Genomic DNA, 14,832 nt, shown 5'->3' on the forward strand with positions numbered 1-14,832 from the left:
GTTACCAAGGCAAATATTTGTTCTAAATCTCGGGAAAATGGAAAGCAGCAGGGGGTGGGGGGTGGGGAAAGCATTAGTCTGTAGGCTGAGAAAGTGGAGTTAGAAACACAAAAGTGGGGCTTAAGAAATGTGTGATTTTCACAGACTAATTGCATTAAAAATGTTAACATTCATACTAGCCTGCGTGTCACTTGAGCTTTATCAGACTGCAGAGATGCTATTGTTGCCAAGTTAGAGGACTATACATTCCTGGGATGCCTTTAATTGGGTTAATGTTATTTAAATCTTTAATCAGCTCCCTACCAGCCATACCAGTCTCACACAATATTGTTAACAAAACAGGGCTTCCCTGGTGGCTCAGTGGTAAAGAATTCGCCTGTAGGCGGACACGGGTTTGATCCCTGATCCAGGAAGACCCCACATGCCACCGCACACAGTAACAAAGACCAAGAACAGCCAAAAATAAATAAATTTTTTAAAAGCTGTTATATATTTGTGTCACTGAAATTATATAATTTCCAACCTTAAGCAATAATAAAATAGGCAAGAGAGCCGTGAGGCTTCTGATTAGGGCAAATTGGTTATCTAGTTCAGCCTCAGTTTCTTCATCTGCAAATGAGCAGGTCATAGTCAGATCAAGGTTCCTGGCCCACAGTGCTGCTTATGGGGGACCTTGGATGAATTACTGCTGTTTGTAGCTAACGTTTATTCTTTATACAGCTGGGATGGTAATACCTACCTTTCAAATTTTTGTGCAAGTAGAATGAATAGCATATACAAAATGCCTGTCATAGACTAGGTAATTTTAATATCTGTTTTTTTTAATTCTTACTTTACCTCAGGGGTCTAAATTGCTTGACAGAGAAGAGCTACATTTTTGTCTTTCCAAAATCTTAATGTGACTTGGATAGATCAAATCAAGATGATAGATTGAGCACATGGGCCACCCAAATTCCTAAAACTAAAAATTACATTTTCTTTTAAAAATGCAGTACTGCAGCACAAAATTATTAGTACTATTAGAAGACAAAATTTTTGATAAATTCCTTAAAGACTGAAAGCATATAGACTCTGCTGACAGATGATACTATAGCCCAAACAGGTGTAAGACAGGATAATTTTGTGGGTGTTCCAAGTTTAGATATTATAGATCTTAGGAATGGTGAGATTCATTGGGAAATTGCACTCGGCAGAAGCAGGGTATATGACCCCAATCCTCCTAATGTCTCCATCATTTGTTCCGAGTATTATGCATTTACCTCCAAATTGAACCCGTGTTCTCATCTACTTGGTCTTGCGTGTCTAATAGAAAAGGGATCCGAACTAGCTCAACCAAGTACAAACACTAAGTTGACTATCTCTACCCACACATTCTGAGCTTTTGGTCAGTGTTTCTAACATAAGTAGATAGCCCAGGATTACCAAATATTTGGGAAGATACTGACATTAGAGATAGGAGTTCCCCTCGTCTCTTCCCCCAGAATACCTACACACAATCCGAAAAGAGCTTTGGAGATTAAATCAAGAATGAGATGCCACCAGACACCTATTAGAATTACAAAAACTAAAACAGTGAGGATACCAAATGCAAGTGAGAATGTGGGGCAGTAGGAATTCTCGTTCATTGCTGGTGGGAATACTAAATGATACAGACTCTTATGAAGGTAGTTTGGAGGTTTTCTAGAAAAAGTCTGTAGTCACGCTCCTTGATATTTACCCAAATAAGTTGAAACCACAAAAACCTGCACACAGATGTTGACAGCAGCTTTATTCATAATTGCCAAAGCTTGGAAGCAACCTTCAGTAGGTGAATGGATAAACTGTGGTACATCCTACAATGGAATATTATTTAGTGCTAAAAAGAAATAGGCTTCTCCATGAAAAGACATGGAGGAACTTTAAATGCATATTGATTAGTGATTCCAGCTATGTGACATTCTGGAAAAGATAAATCTGTCAAGACAATGAAAAGGTCAGTGGTTGCCAGGGGTTGTTGTGGGGGCAGGTAGGGGGTGGGTCAGAGAGAAATGAATAGGTGAAATCACAGAGGATTTTTAAGGCAGTGGAAATACTGTATATGATATCATAATGATGAACACATGTCTTTGTACAATTATCTAAACTCAGAATGTACACACCAAGAGTGAACCCTAATGTAACTTACAAACCTGAGTGATTATGTTGTATATAGGTTCATCAGATGTAACAAATGCACCACTCTACTGGGGGATGTTGATAATCAGGGAGGCTGTGTGATGAGAGTACTAGGGATATATGGAAAACTTCTGTACCTTCCTCTCAGTTTTTCTGTGCATCTGAAACTGCTCTTAAAAAAAAGAGTCTTTAGGCCTTCCCTAGGAACTTCCCTATAGCTCAGATGGTAAAGAATCTGCCTGTAATGCAAGAGACCCAGGTTCGATCCCTGGGTCAGGAAGATCCCCTGCAGAAGGAAATGTCAACCCACTCTAGTATTCTTGCCTGGAGAATTCCATGGACTGAGGAGCCTGCCAGGCTACAGTCCATAGGGTCGCAAAGAGTCAGACATGGCTGAGCAACTCACACACACACAACCACGCCTTCCCTGGTGGTCCAGTGATTAAGAATCTCCCTGTCGATGCAGGAGACACAGGTTCAGTCCCTGGCCTGAGAAGATTCCACATGCTGTGGAACAAATAAGTCCTTGTACCGCAACTATTATAGCCTGTGAGCCACAGCTACTGAAGTCCACACACCTAGAACCCATGTTCTGAAAGGAAGAGTAGCCCCTGCTTGCTGCAACTAGAGAGAGAGTCCATGCATCAAAAATAATAAAATAAAAAAATTTTTTTAAATAGTCTTTAAAATAGAATGTGGCCTGATTTGAAGTATATACATTGTTTTTGGAAGAAAAAAATGTGAATAACATGCAGTATTGGACACATTGCTTACAGCAAAAAGAAACTCATTCTTTTGAGAACAACTTAGCAATAGCTATATTCTGTCCCAGCCTTCCACTTCTAGGAATCCATTATAGAAACGTCTTTCTCTGCACAAGTGTACCTCCAGGAAAGTACTTTGAAGCATTGTACCCAAGTGTAGAGGGTAATTACTCAGCTGTATACTGACAGGGAAAGTAGGCTGTTATAAAGTTGCATCAAGAGACTGAAGTAACTATTATACAGACATGCATAGTTGTTCACAATATTACCGAGAAGAAGAAAGAAACTTTAAAGCAGTGCATGTGCTATTATGTTACCTTCTTTTAATGTATACAATTTAATATCTTCCTAGAGAAAAAATTGGAAGAAATAAATAACAAACTGTTAGGTATCTTTGGGTGATGTTTTGAGCTTTTCATAACCAGATCAGATAAAAGGAATCTTTTTTAAAAAAATTAAACAATCAGAAAAAGAAATAATTTAAATAGCAGCATAGAGGAGTAGCCAAGACTGGCAAAGTTGCAGAGAACCAGATTATACAGTTTCTGAGGTCCCTGCTCTAAAATCTTGTGAGTTAATGGACTATTACATGAGTCCTTCTGCAGAAACTGTTTAACCACAGTAGTATCAACACATGGAAAATGCTGGTATTAGTGTTCTCCTCCCTTTTATTATTCCGACTGGAATAATATGAATATGGAATAACTATGTTCTAAAGCTTGGCTCTGATGGCTTCTCTGCAGTTTGGTGTTGGTCACCAAACAGGATGTCAACAGGTCCTTCAGCACCCGGGCTATAAGCACAGCCAGTGCAGGTTCCAACTCCAAAACATATTTTTCAGTAGTTTCCTTTTCGGTATTTTTACCTCTGTGGTAGAAAGTGCCAGTGAGTTAGTTTTTCTTTTAAGGTTGTAGTTGCTTATGACAACTTTGTAGATAACACTCAGATAAAGCTAAATTTTGAAAATGTTAAGTAAGGGTCCTCTCAGAAATGGATTCTTACCTTATCTCAAGCCTATTCTATATCCTTCCTAGTGTCATAGTCAAATGCCTTTTCAGCTAACTCATACTGAAGTTGCTTCATTTTCCCACAAAGAATACTACACACATCTTTTGGCCACATCACATGTGGGAACATGTGCCCCAGGCATTCGAAGTCCAGAATCTCAACCAGTGGACAACCAGGGAAGTCCCTACTACAGGCCTATATTAATCAACACATTCTTCGAAATAGTTCTTTAAGATGAGCATAACCATACTATAACCTGACAAGGAAATTATAAAAAAGGGTAATTATAAATCAGTCTCACTAATGAACATCACCGACTCTGTGGACATGAGTTTGAGTGAGCTCCGGGAGTTGGTGATGGACAGGGAGGCCTGGCGTTCTGTGATTCATGGGGTCGCGGAGAGTCGGACACGACTGAGCGACTGAACTGAACTGAATGAACATAGATTTAAAAAAACTAAAATATTAGCAAACCAAATCTACTAGTATATAAATAGGATAATATATCATGACTATACTAGGTTTATTCAACAAATACTTGGTTGATTTAAGGATAAAATCCAAACATTATATGATCATCTTAATGTTTGAAGAGGGAGGAAAAAAGCTTTCACATACTAGAAATAGAAGAGAACTCATTAGTCTGTCAGAGTATCTACAGAAAATAACTTGCTTCCACTCCTAGCTATATACCCAAGAGAAGTGGAAACATAAATCCACATGAAAACTGTACACCAGTTTTGAAGCTACACTCTTCATAACAGCCAAAATGTGGGAACAACTCAAATATCCAGCTGATGAATGGAGAAAGTAAGTATAGTCTGTTTCTACAGTGGAATATTATTCAGCAATGAAAAGGAATGGTATGAAACATGCTACAACATGGATGAACCTCAAATACATTATGTTCAATGCAAGAAGCCAATCACAAGAGGCCACATATTGTATGCCTCTTTTATATGAAATGTCCACAGCAGGCAGATCCAAGAGGCAAGAAGGTAGATGAGTGGTTGCTGGGGTGAGGAGACTTAGAGTGGGGTGACAGAATGGGGAGTAATTGCTAATGAGTACAGTGTTTCTTCATAAAGTGACCCAAATGTTCCAAAAGTAGGTATTAGTGATATCTCCTACATATAAAAATACTAAAACCCACTAAATGGTGTACTCTAAAAGCGTGAATTTAGTGATATGTAAATTATATCTCAGCAAAGCTAGTATTAAAAAATACTCAATAATACTGAAATTTTTCCCTTTATGTGAATGAGACAAACAGGCTCACTGAAAGTTCTGGTCAGTGCAGTAAAACAAGAAAAGGGAAAAAAAATTTTAAGTAGAAAATTGGGTATAAGTAGAAAATTGGGAATTCTCTGGTGGTTCAGCGGTTGGGACTTCTGCTGCCAGGGGCCTAGGTTCAAGCCTTGGTCAGGAAACTTTAGATCCAGCAGAATATGTAATGCAGTCCCCCAAAAAGTATAAGAAAATTAAGGAAGGAGAAAACTCTTATTAGGTGAGATGCTTTCTTTGCATAGGAAATCTAAAATGAGGGGGTGGTGAAATGAGTAAGGGGACTCAACTGTATGGTGAGAGATGGAAAATAAATTTTTTCTGATGAGCATATTACAAGTGCTTAGGAAGCATCACTACAAACAAAGATAGTGGAGGTGATGGAATTCTAGATGAGCTATTTCAAATCCTGAAAGATGATGCTGTGAAAGTGCTGTACTCAATATGCCAGCAAATTTGGAAAACTCAGCAGAGGCCACAGGACTGGAAAAGGTCAGTTTTCATTCCAATCCCAAAGAAAGGCAATGCCAAAGAATGTTCAAACTACCACACGACTGTACTCATCTCACACACTACAAGAGAATGCTCAAAGTTCTTCAAGCTAAGCTTCAACAGTACATGAATCAAGAAATTCCATATATTCAAGCTGGATTTAGAAAAGGCAAAGGAACCAGAGATCAAATTGCCAACATCCATTGGATTGTAGAAAAAGCAAGAGAATTCCAGAAAAACATCTACTTCTGCTTCATTGACTCTGCTAAAGCCTTTGTGTGGATCACAACAAACTGTGTAAAATTCTTAAAGATAAGGGAACACCAGACCACCTTACCTGCCTCCTGAGAAATCTGTATGCAGGTCAAGAAGCAACAGTTAGAACCATACATGGAACAACGGATTGGTTCCAAATTGGGAAAGGAGTACATCAAGGATGCATATTGTCACCCAGCTTATTTAACTTATATACAGAGTACATCATACAAAATTCTGGGCTGGATGAAGCACACGATGGAATCAAGATTGCCAGGAGAAATATCAATAACCTCAGATATGCAGATAATGCCACTCTTATATCAGAAAGCGAAGAGGAACTAAAGAGCCTCTTGATGAAAGTGAAAGATGTATCTGTATCTAGTCAATCCTAAAGGAAATCAGTCCTGAATATTCATTGGAAGGACTGATGCTTAAGCTGAAGCTCCAATACTTTGGCCACCTGATGCGAAGAACTGACTCATTGGAAAAGACCCTGATGCTGGGAAAGACTGAAAGCAAAAGGAGAAGAGGGCAACAGATGAGATGGTTAGATAAATAGCATCACCAACTCAATGGACATGAATTTGAACAGACTCTAGGAGATAGTGAAGGACAGGGAAGGCTGGCATGCTGCAGTCCATGGGTTACAAAGAGTAGGAAACCACTTAGCAACTGAACAACAATGTTCCATTGTATATATATTACCACATGTTCTTTATCCATTCCTCTGTCAACAAACATTTATGTTGCTTCCATGTCTTGGCTCTTGTAAACAGAACTGCAATGAATACTGGGGTGCCTGTATCCTTTTGAACCATGGATTTCTCTGGATGTATGCCCAGGAGTGGGATTGCTGGATCATATGATAACTATTTTTAGTTTCTTAAGGAACTTCCAGATTGTTCTCCATAGTGGCTGTACTATTTTACATTCCCATCAACAGTGTAGGAGGGCTCCCTTTTCTCCATACCCTCTCCAGCATTTATTGTTTACAGACTTTTTTTATGATGGCCATTCTGACTAGCACGAGGTGGTATTTCATTGTAGTTTTGATTTGCATTTCTCTAATAATTAGTGATGGTAAGCATCTTTTCATGCATCTCTTGGCCATCTGCATGTCTTCTCTGGAGAAATGTCTATTTAGGTTTTTTGCCCATTTTTTGACAGGGTCGTTTGTTTTTTGGATGTTGAGCCACATGAGTTGTTTGTAAATTTTGGAGACTAATCCCTTATCAGTTGCATTGTTTGCAAAAATTTTCTCCCATTCCATGGGTTGTCTTTTTGTTTTGTTTGTGATTCCCTTTGCTGTGCAAAAGCTTTTGAGTTTAATGAGATCCCATTTGTTTATTTTGGTTTTATTTCCACAACTCTACTCAGAAAATGGCTCAGAAAAGATATTGCTGTGTTTATGTCGAAGAGTGTTCTATGTTTTCCTCAAGAGTTTTATCCAGTTTTCCCAGCACCATTTATTGAAGACACTGTCTTTTCTCCATTGTATGGTCTAACCTCCTTTGTCGTGGTAGTAACTTAGTCATGTCCGACTCTTTACGATCCCATGGGCTGTAGACCACCAGGCTCCTCTGTTCATCTTCAGGCAAGAATGGAGTGAGTTGTCATTCCCTTCTCAAGGTGATCTTCCCGCCCCAGGGATTGAACCCAGGTCTCCCACATTGCAGGCAGATGCTTTGCCATCTGACCCACCTGAGAATGCCTTCTTTGTTGTAGATTTATTGACCATAGGTGTGTGAGTTTATTTCTTGGCTTTATATCCTGTTCCATTAATCTATATTTCTGTTTTTGTGCCAGTACTATACTATTTTGATGACTGTTGCTGTGTAGTATAAAGTCAAGGAATGTAATTCCTCCAGCTCCATTTTCCTTTCTTAAGATTGCTTTGCCTATTCAGGGTCTTTTGTGTCTCCTTACAAATTTCAACGGGTTTTTTTTCTTGTTCTAGTTCTGTGGGAAATGCCTTTGTTGATTTGATAGGGATTGCATTGAATCTGTAGATTGCCTTAAGCAGTATAGTCATTTTGATGGTATTGATTCTTTCAATTGAAGAACATGGTATGTCTTTCCAGCTGTTTGTGTCATCTTCAATTTCTTTCATCAGCATCTTATAGTTTTCAGTGTACAGGTCTTTTGTCTTCTCTGGTATGTTTATTCCAAGACCAAACTAACATCACTTAACACTTGGACTTGAATGTCACACTCTGGAGATAGTTGAGTCATTCAGGCTTAGGTCATGAACACAAAAGAATAGATAGCTGGGAGAGCTTAATATTCACACCTTCCAGCTATCCATTCTTTTGTGTTCATGACCTAAGCCTGAATGACTCAACTATCTCCAGAGTGTGACATTCAAGGCACTGACTGTGTCTCAGTGGAATCATGGAGCCCTTGAATCAGCAGCATGGCATTTTGCATAACTGTAATTTGTTCTTCTTTATTTACTAATATATTCAGCTTCTGTCAGTCATAAAGAATCTTCCTATATCCTGTCTGGATGTCCTCAAACTACATCTATTCCATCTTCCCATTCTCTCCTTGATTTATTGAAATAATATCTACAGAAAACACCTCCATGTGTTCGGCCTCCCATTTGTTCCTTCAGTTCAGTTCAGTTCAGTTCAGTCGCTCAGTCATGTCCGACTCTCCGCGACCCCATGAATCACAGCACGCCAGGCCTCCCTGTCCATCACCAACTCCGGAGTACACTCAAACTCATGTCCACAGAGTCGGTGATGCCATCCAGCCATCTCATTCTCCGTCGTCCCCTTCTCTTCCCGCCCCCAACCTTTCCCAGCATCAGAGTCTTTTCCAGTGAGTCAACTCGTCGCATGAGGTGGCCAAAGTATTGCAGTTTCAGCTTTAGCATCAGTCCCTCCAATGAACACCCAGGACTGATCTCCTTTAGAATGGACTGGTTGGATCTCCTTGCAGTATAAGGGACTCTCAAGAGTCTTCTCCAACACCACAGTTCAAAAGCATCGATTCTTCGGCGATCAGCTTTCTTCACAGTCCAACTCTCACATCCATACATGACCACGGGAAAAACCATTGCCTTGACTAGACGGACCTTGGTTGGCAAAGTAATGTCTCTGCTTTTTAATATACTATCAAGGTTGGTCATAACTTTCCTTCCAAGGAGCAAGCTTCTTTTAATTTCATGGCTTAATCTACTGTTATTCAGCTGTGGCATTTATGGTTGGTGTAAAAGTGACCTCTCAAACATTCAGTGGCCCACAGAAGCCATCTATCAGCCTTCTTTTCTCTTATTGTCTTATTGATCGCCCTATTCTTGGAAGTCCATCTGTCCTTCCTTCTATCCATCTTTCTTTCTCTTCATCTTTTACTGACTTCATCCCACCCACTTCCACATCATAAATATTCATGTTCTCCATCCTCCATAGCCCTCTTCTATATCTGCCCTTGCTTGCCCTCATAATATTGTTCATCCAGTAAGCAAACATAAAGGAGCACTAACCACATTGCTTTAACATATGCCAATGAGCTACAGATCTATTCTAAGCTTTTAACTGTTTCCTGAGCTTTATAGTCAAATTGCCAACTTTCATTTGTTCAACTTGGGTTGGATCTCTCCCACTCATGGTATCAGCACATACAGAAGAACAAGATGTACTGTCTACTCCAAAACTTGTTATTCCTCCTGTATTCCTTATTGTGATAACTCATGGAAATTCAGAAATGCAAGATTTATCTAATTACTGGTTTTACTGCTCAGAGGGGTTTTAAATTTTGGTTCCATCTCTCCCTTTTATAGCTATTTATTTAAGTTTAGGCTTAAAAGGAGATGTGAGTTTATGTCATGTCTGCACAGCCAGGATATAGTTTTGCTTATCCAAACCAACTTATATTAACACTTGTAATATTCTGACAAGTGTTTCAAGAGGTTTAGGTTAAGTTTTTTGGAGGAGAAATTTTGTGCAAAGAAAATCACATTTGGTATTTATGGTTTAATTTCCATTCTTAGAAACTATAGTGATTTTTTTTTTGCCATAAGAATGTACATTCAAGGGTAAAAATATAATGCATGTTATTTTAGCAGTTGGTTTTATAGAGTCTTAAAAATAACCTAAGAACAGACATTTTTTGTATGTCCTTTGGCAGAATCAGGTCCTCACTTTTTCCTACATACCCTATACATGATGGGGATAGAAGAGAAACAAAGCAACTGGCAGCATTAACTAGCTCCACTATGTGCCAGATGTTCTCTGGCTAGGGACAGTACTCAATAAATCCTTCAACCCAATAATGTACCTTGTTATCCTCCAATTTTCAGAGGAAGAACACTAAAGTATTACAGTCTAAATGAGGAGACTAAAGCTTCACAGAGCTAAATGATTTGCCTGACTTGCTGAGAAATGGAAGAACTGAGCATAACTTCAAGTTAGTCTGATTTCTTTCTTTTCACAACAGTCAGGATACACAGTTTTCAGCTCACCCCTACAGTGCTCCTTCTCCCAGCAGAAATGGAAGGAGGGGTAGAATATATTCTGCAGTCCACATCAGCAGAAACTGACTCTCATCACCATTATAGCTCCACATGCCCATAAACCATAGGAGTCAGATGCCTTCAAGATGAAAACCAGATTGCCTGAGTGTTTGGAGAGCAGACGTGATGAAAGTCATTGCAGAGGCATCAGGGCCAGAATTCATCTTGGCCTCTTGCCTGCCATGGAGAACTGGATGAGTCACACCCTCCCCTGGGACCAGGTTCTTATCTTTAAAAAAGACCACTGTTTACAACCCAGGTGTTTCTGGCATTCTGAATATGTCATTCCCACTTTGGGATGAACCACCACAGCCTCAGCCTCCAGAACTGCTCTTTCCCTGTAATTTTCCTCCTGCCAACTCTGAAACCTACACTTTGCTTGAGGTTTGTGAGATGATTACACATATGGTAGTTTTAACATTTGTTGGGAATGGGATTCTTTTCTACTGATACACTGTCTGAAGGCAATGGCTATAAATCAGAGCAACCACAATATTTACAAAGGTATTTTGTAAAAAAGAAGACTTTGGCAACCAGTTAAGCCATCACTCATGGGGGATAAAGTGAAGCTCGCTTGCAGTTTAATAAATCAAAACATAGTGTGTTTGTCCATGGCCTCATTTTTTCCCCATTACTGGTGGGTGATATCATCTTTTTCATTTCCATTAGAATCTTTCAGCATCTGAGAGTAGGAAAAAATTAATGTTAACTTCATTTATTCCATTTTTAAACAAATTTAATTTTAATTCTAGCAGATTTGTAAGTGCAATTTTCAAACTCTTCTAGGGTTTATGGAATTTTTATGAATAGTATTCTGGAAATTACTGACTTTTTTCTGTATGTGCAAAGATATTGTTGTTGTTTTTTTTGCCTCAGATGGGCACTTCTGTGGGGAAATGTCATACATTAGAGACTGGTAACAAGTGAGTATCTGTCATGTCTCCAGCCACGCAAGTACTTCAGTTATTTGGGGGAAATAAAACCGTTTCATGTTTTAATTGCTACGCAAGAGAAATTTTCTAATTTACTTTTTATTGAGGGGACATTTGGTTTATTGATACTGTATTTGTTTCTTGTGTACAACGTTATCTTTCTGTATGCACTCCAGTGTGCTCATCACCAAAAATTAAGCTTCCATTTGTCACCATACAGTTGATCCCCTTTCATCATTTCACACTCCCCTGACCCCGCCCTTTTCCCTCTGATAACCACTGTGTTCTCAGCATGTATGTGTTTGTTTTTGATTGATCTGGTTTGTTCATGTATTTTTTGTTTGTTTTTTATATGCCACATGTGAGTAAAATCATCCAGTGTTTGTCTTTCTCCATCTGATCTATTTTTCTTACCATAACACCCTCAAAGTCCATCCATATTGTTGCAAATGGCAAAATTTCATCTGTATTTTTATAGCAGAGTTGTAATCAGGTGTGTGTATATATATATACACACACATACATACATACCACATCTTCTCCATTCATTTGTCTGTTGATGGGCTGTTACTACCATATCTTGGCTATTATACCATAGTTGTACAAATATCTTTTTTTTTTTAATTTTTATTGGAGGCTAATTATTTTACAATATTATATTGGTTGGTTTTGCCATACATTGACATGAATCCACCCCGGGTGTACATGAGTTCCCTCTCCCCCCTCCCACCTCACTCCTCGCCTTATCCTCCCTCTGGGTCATCCCCGCATACCAGCCCCAAGCATCCTGTAACATGCATCGACCCTGAACTGGCAATTAGTTTCACATATGATAATATACATGTTTCAATGCCATTCTCCTAAACCATCCCACCCTCACCCTCTCCCACAGAGTCCCAAAGACTGTTCTATACATCTGTGTCTCTTTTGCTATCTCGTATACAGGGTTATCATTTGCATCTTTCTAAATTCCATATATATGCGTTAGTATATTGTATTGGTATTTTTCTTTCTGGCTTACTTCACTCTGTATAATAGGCTCTAGTTTCATCCACCTCATTAGAACTGGTTCAAATGCATTCTTTTTAATGGCTGAGTAATACTCCATTGTGTATATGTACCAAAGCTTTCTTACCCATTCGTCTGCAGATGGACATCTAGGTTGCTTCCATGTCCTGGCTATTATAAACAGTGCTGCAATGAACATTGGAGCACATGTGTCTCTTTCAATTCTGGTTTCCTCGGTGTGTATGCCCAGGAGTGCGATTGCTGGATCGTATGGCAGTTCTATTTCCAAGTTCTATTTTTGAGGAATCTCCACACCATTCTCCATAGTGGCTGTAAAAAATATGGAACGATTCATGAATTTGCGTGTCATCCTTGCACAGGAGCCATGCTAATTTTCTCTGTATCATTCCAATTTCAGTATATGTGCTGCCGAAGCGAACACAAGATATTGTTTTTGAATTAAGTTCTTTTCTCAATTTGCCCAGATGAAACTCTGATCTTAAAAAGAGTAAAACTAAATTCCTCCCTCCAAATTACAGCAGAAGTGTAAATTTAGAAATTGATAAAACAATATGTAACAAAGACTAAAATTATCTATTGTCATACCCTGTTGAGACAACTAATACATAAATAATAGTATTTTTAAACACAGTGCTCATCTTTACTCTGCATTTCTCTGCCAGAGTGAAAAGTTTGAATGTTGCCACTCACATGCACGTAGGTATTGAAAGCAAACAGGTGTTATTGTTTTAAAAACTCAAGACTCCACCTTCTGATAGCCTGATCTTTTCTTCAGTCCCTAACTTTAATATCATCTTTTCCAAGAAACTGTCTCTAGTTCCACAGTTCACCCATAGTAGTGCATTGGCTTTGCTACTTTGCCTGCACTGATTAACTCTGTTTTATATTAGAAATAGTGGTTTCCATATATTTTCCCCAAATGTATATAAATTCTTTGAGAACTAATACACATGTGTGCTGCTAATTAAGTCATTTAAGTTTTTGTTTTTACTGTGTGCCTCTTCAGCTCATTGCTAAAATCTGTAAAAATAAATAAAGTTCACAAAGTTCTTACTTACACTTGATTAGAGTCAGTTCTTAGTACTAAGTTCAGTTCAGTTCAGTCGCTCAGTCATATCCAAGTCTTTCGACGCCATGGTCTGCAGTATGCCTGCCAGGCATCCCTGTCCATCACTAACTCCTGGAACTTAGTCAAACTCTTGTCCATTGATTTGGTGATGCTATCCAACCATCTCATCCTCTGTCGTCCCTTTCTCCTCCCACCTTCAATCATTCCCAGCATTAGGGTCTTTTCAAATGAGTCAGTTCTTAACATCAAGTGGCCTGAGTATTGGCGGTTCAACTTCAGCATCAGTCCTTCCAATGAATATTCAGGACTGATTTCCCTTAGGATGGACTGGTTGGATCTCCTTACAGTCCAAGGGACTCTCAAGAGTCTTCTCCAAAACCACAGTTCAAAAGCATCAATTCTTCAGCTCTCAACTTGCTTTATAGTCCAACTCGCACATCCATACACGACTACTGAAAAAACCATCTATTGATTAGACAAACCTTTGTTGCCAAAATAATGTCTTTGCTTTTTAACATGATGTCTAGGTTAATCATAGCCTTCCTTCCAAAGAACAAGCATCTTTTAATTTCATGCCTGCAGTCACCATCTGCAGTGATTTTGAAGCCCAAAAGAATAAAGTCTGTCACTGTTTTCATTGTTTTCCCATCTATTTGCCATGAAGTGATTAGACTGGATGTCATGATCTTAGTTTTCTGAATGTCGAGTTTAAGCCAACTTTTTTACTCTCCTCTTTCACTTTCACCAAGAATCTCTTTTGCTTTTTCACTTTCTACCATAAGGGTGGTGTCATCTGCATATCTGAGGTTATTGATGTTTCTCCCGGCAATCTTGATTCCAGCTTGTGCTTCTTCCAGCCCAGCGTTCCTCATGATGTACTCTGCATATAAGTTAAATAAGCAGGGTGACAATATACAACCTTGACGTACTCCTTTCCCAATTTGGAACCAGTCTGTTGTTCCATGTCTGGTTCTAATTGTTGCTTCTTGATCCACATACAGATTTCTCAGGAGGCAGGTCAGGTGATCTTGAATTTTCCACAGTTTGTTGTGATCTACACAGTCAAAGGCTTTGGCATAGTCAATAAAGCGGAAATAGATGTTTTTCTGGAACTCTCTTGCTTTTTTGATGATACAACAGATGTTGGCAATTTGATCTCTGTTTCCTCTGCCTTTTCTAAATCCAGCTTGAATATCTGGAAGTTCATGGTTCACATACTGTTGAAGCCTGGCTTGGAGAATTTTGAGCATTACTTTGCTAATGTATGAAATGAGTGCAATTGTGTGGTAGTTTGAACATTCTTTGGCATTGCCTTTCTTTGGGATT

At 38.9% G+C, this 14,832-nt stretch overlaps 1 protein-coding gene and 1 non-coding gene across 2 annotated transcripts in view; one reads left to right on the forward strand and one right to left on the reverse strand.

The window, feature by feature from the left end:
- Nucleotides 1–14,832, forward strand: part of CENPP (centromere protein P) — a 228,189-nt gene that overhangs the window by 186,184 nt on the left and 27,173 nt on the right. The window lies entirely within an intron of this gene.
- LOC129557687 (U6 spliceosomal RNA) lies at nucleotides 12,752–12,858 on the reverse strand. Its single transcript, XR_008686279.1, has one exon. It is a non-coding gene; the product is annotated as a U6 spliceosomal RNA (small nuclear RNA).

Source organism: Moschus berezovskii, chromosome 7 (genome assembly GCF_049115385.1).
Source record: "Moschus berezovskii isolate FMDL1 chromosome 7, NW_MosBer_1.0, whole genome shotgun sequence".
Lineage (NCBI taxonomy): Eukaryota > Metazoa > Chordata > Mammalia > Artiodactyla > Moschidae > Moschus > Moschus berezovskii.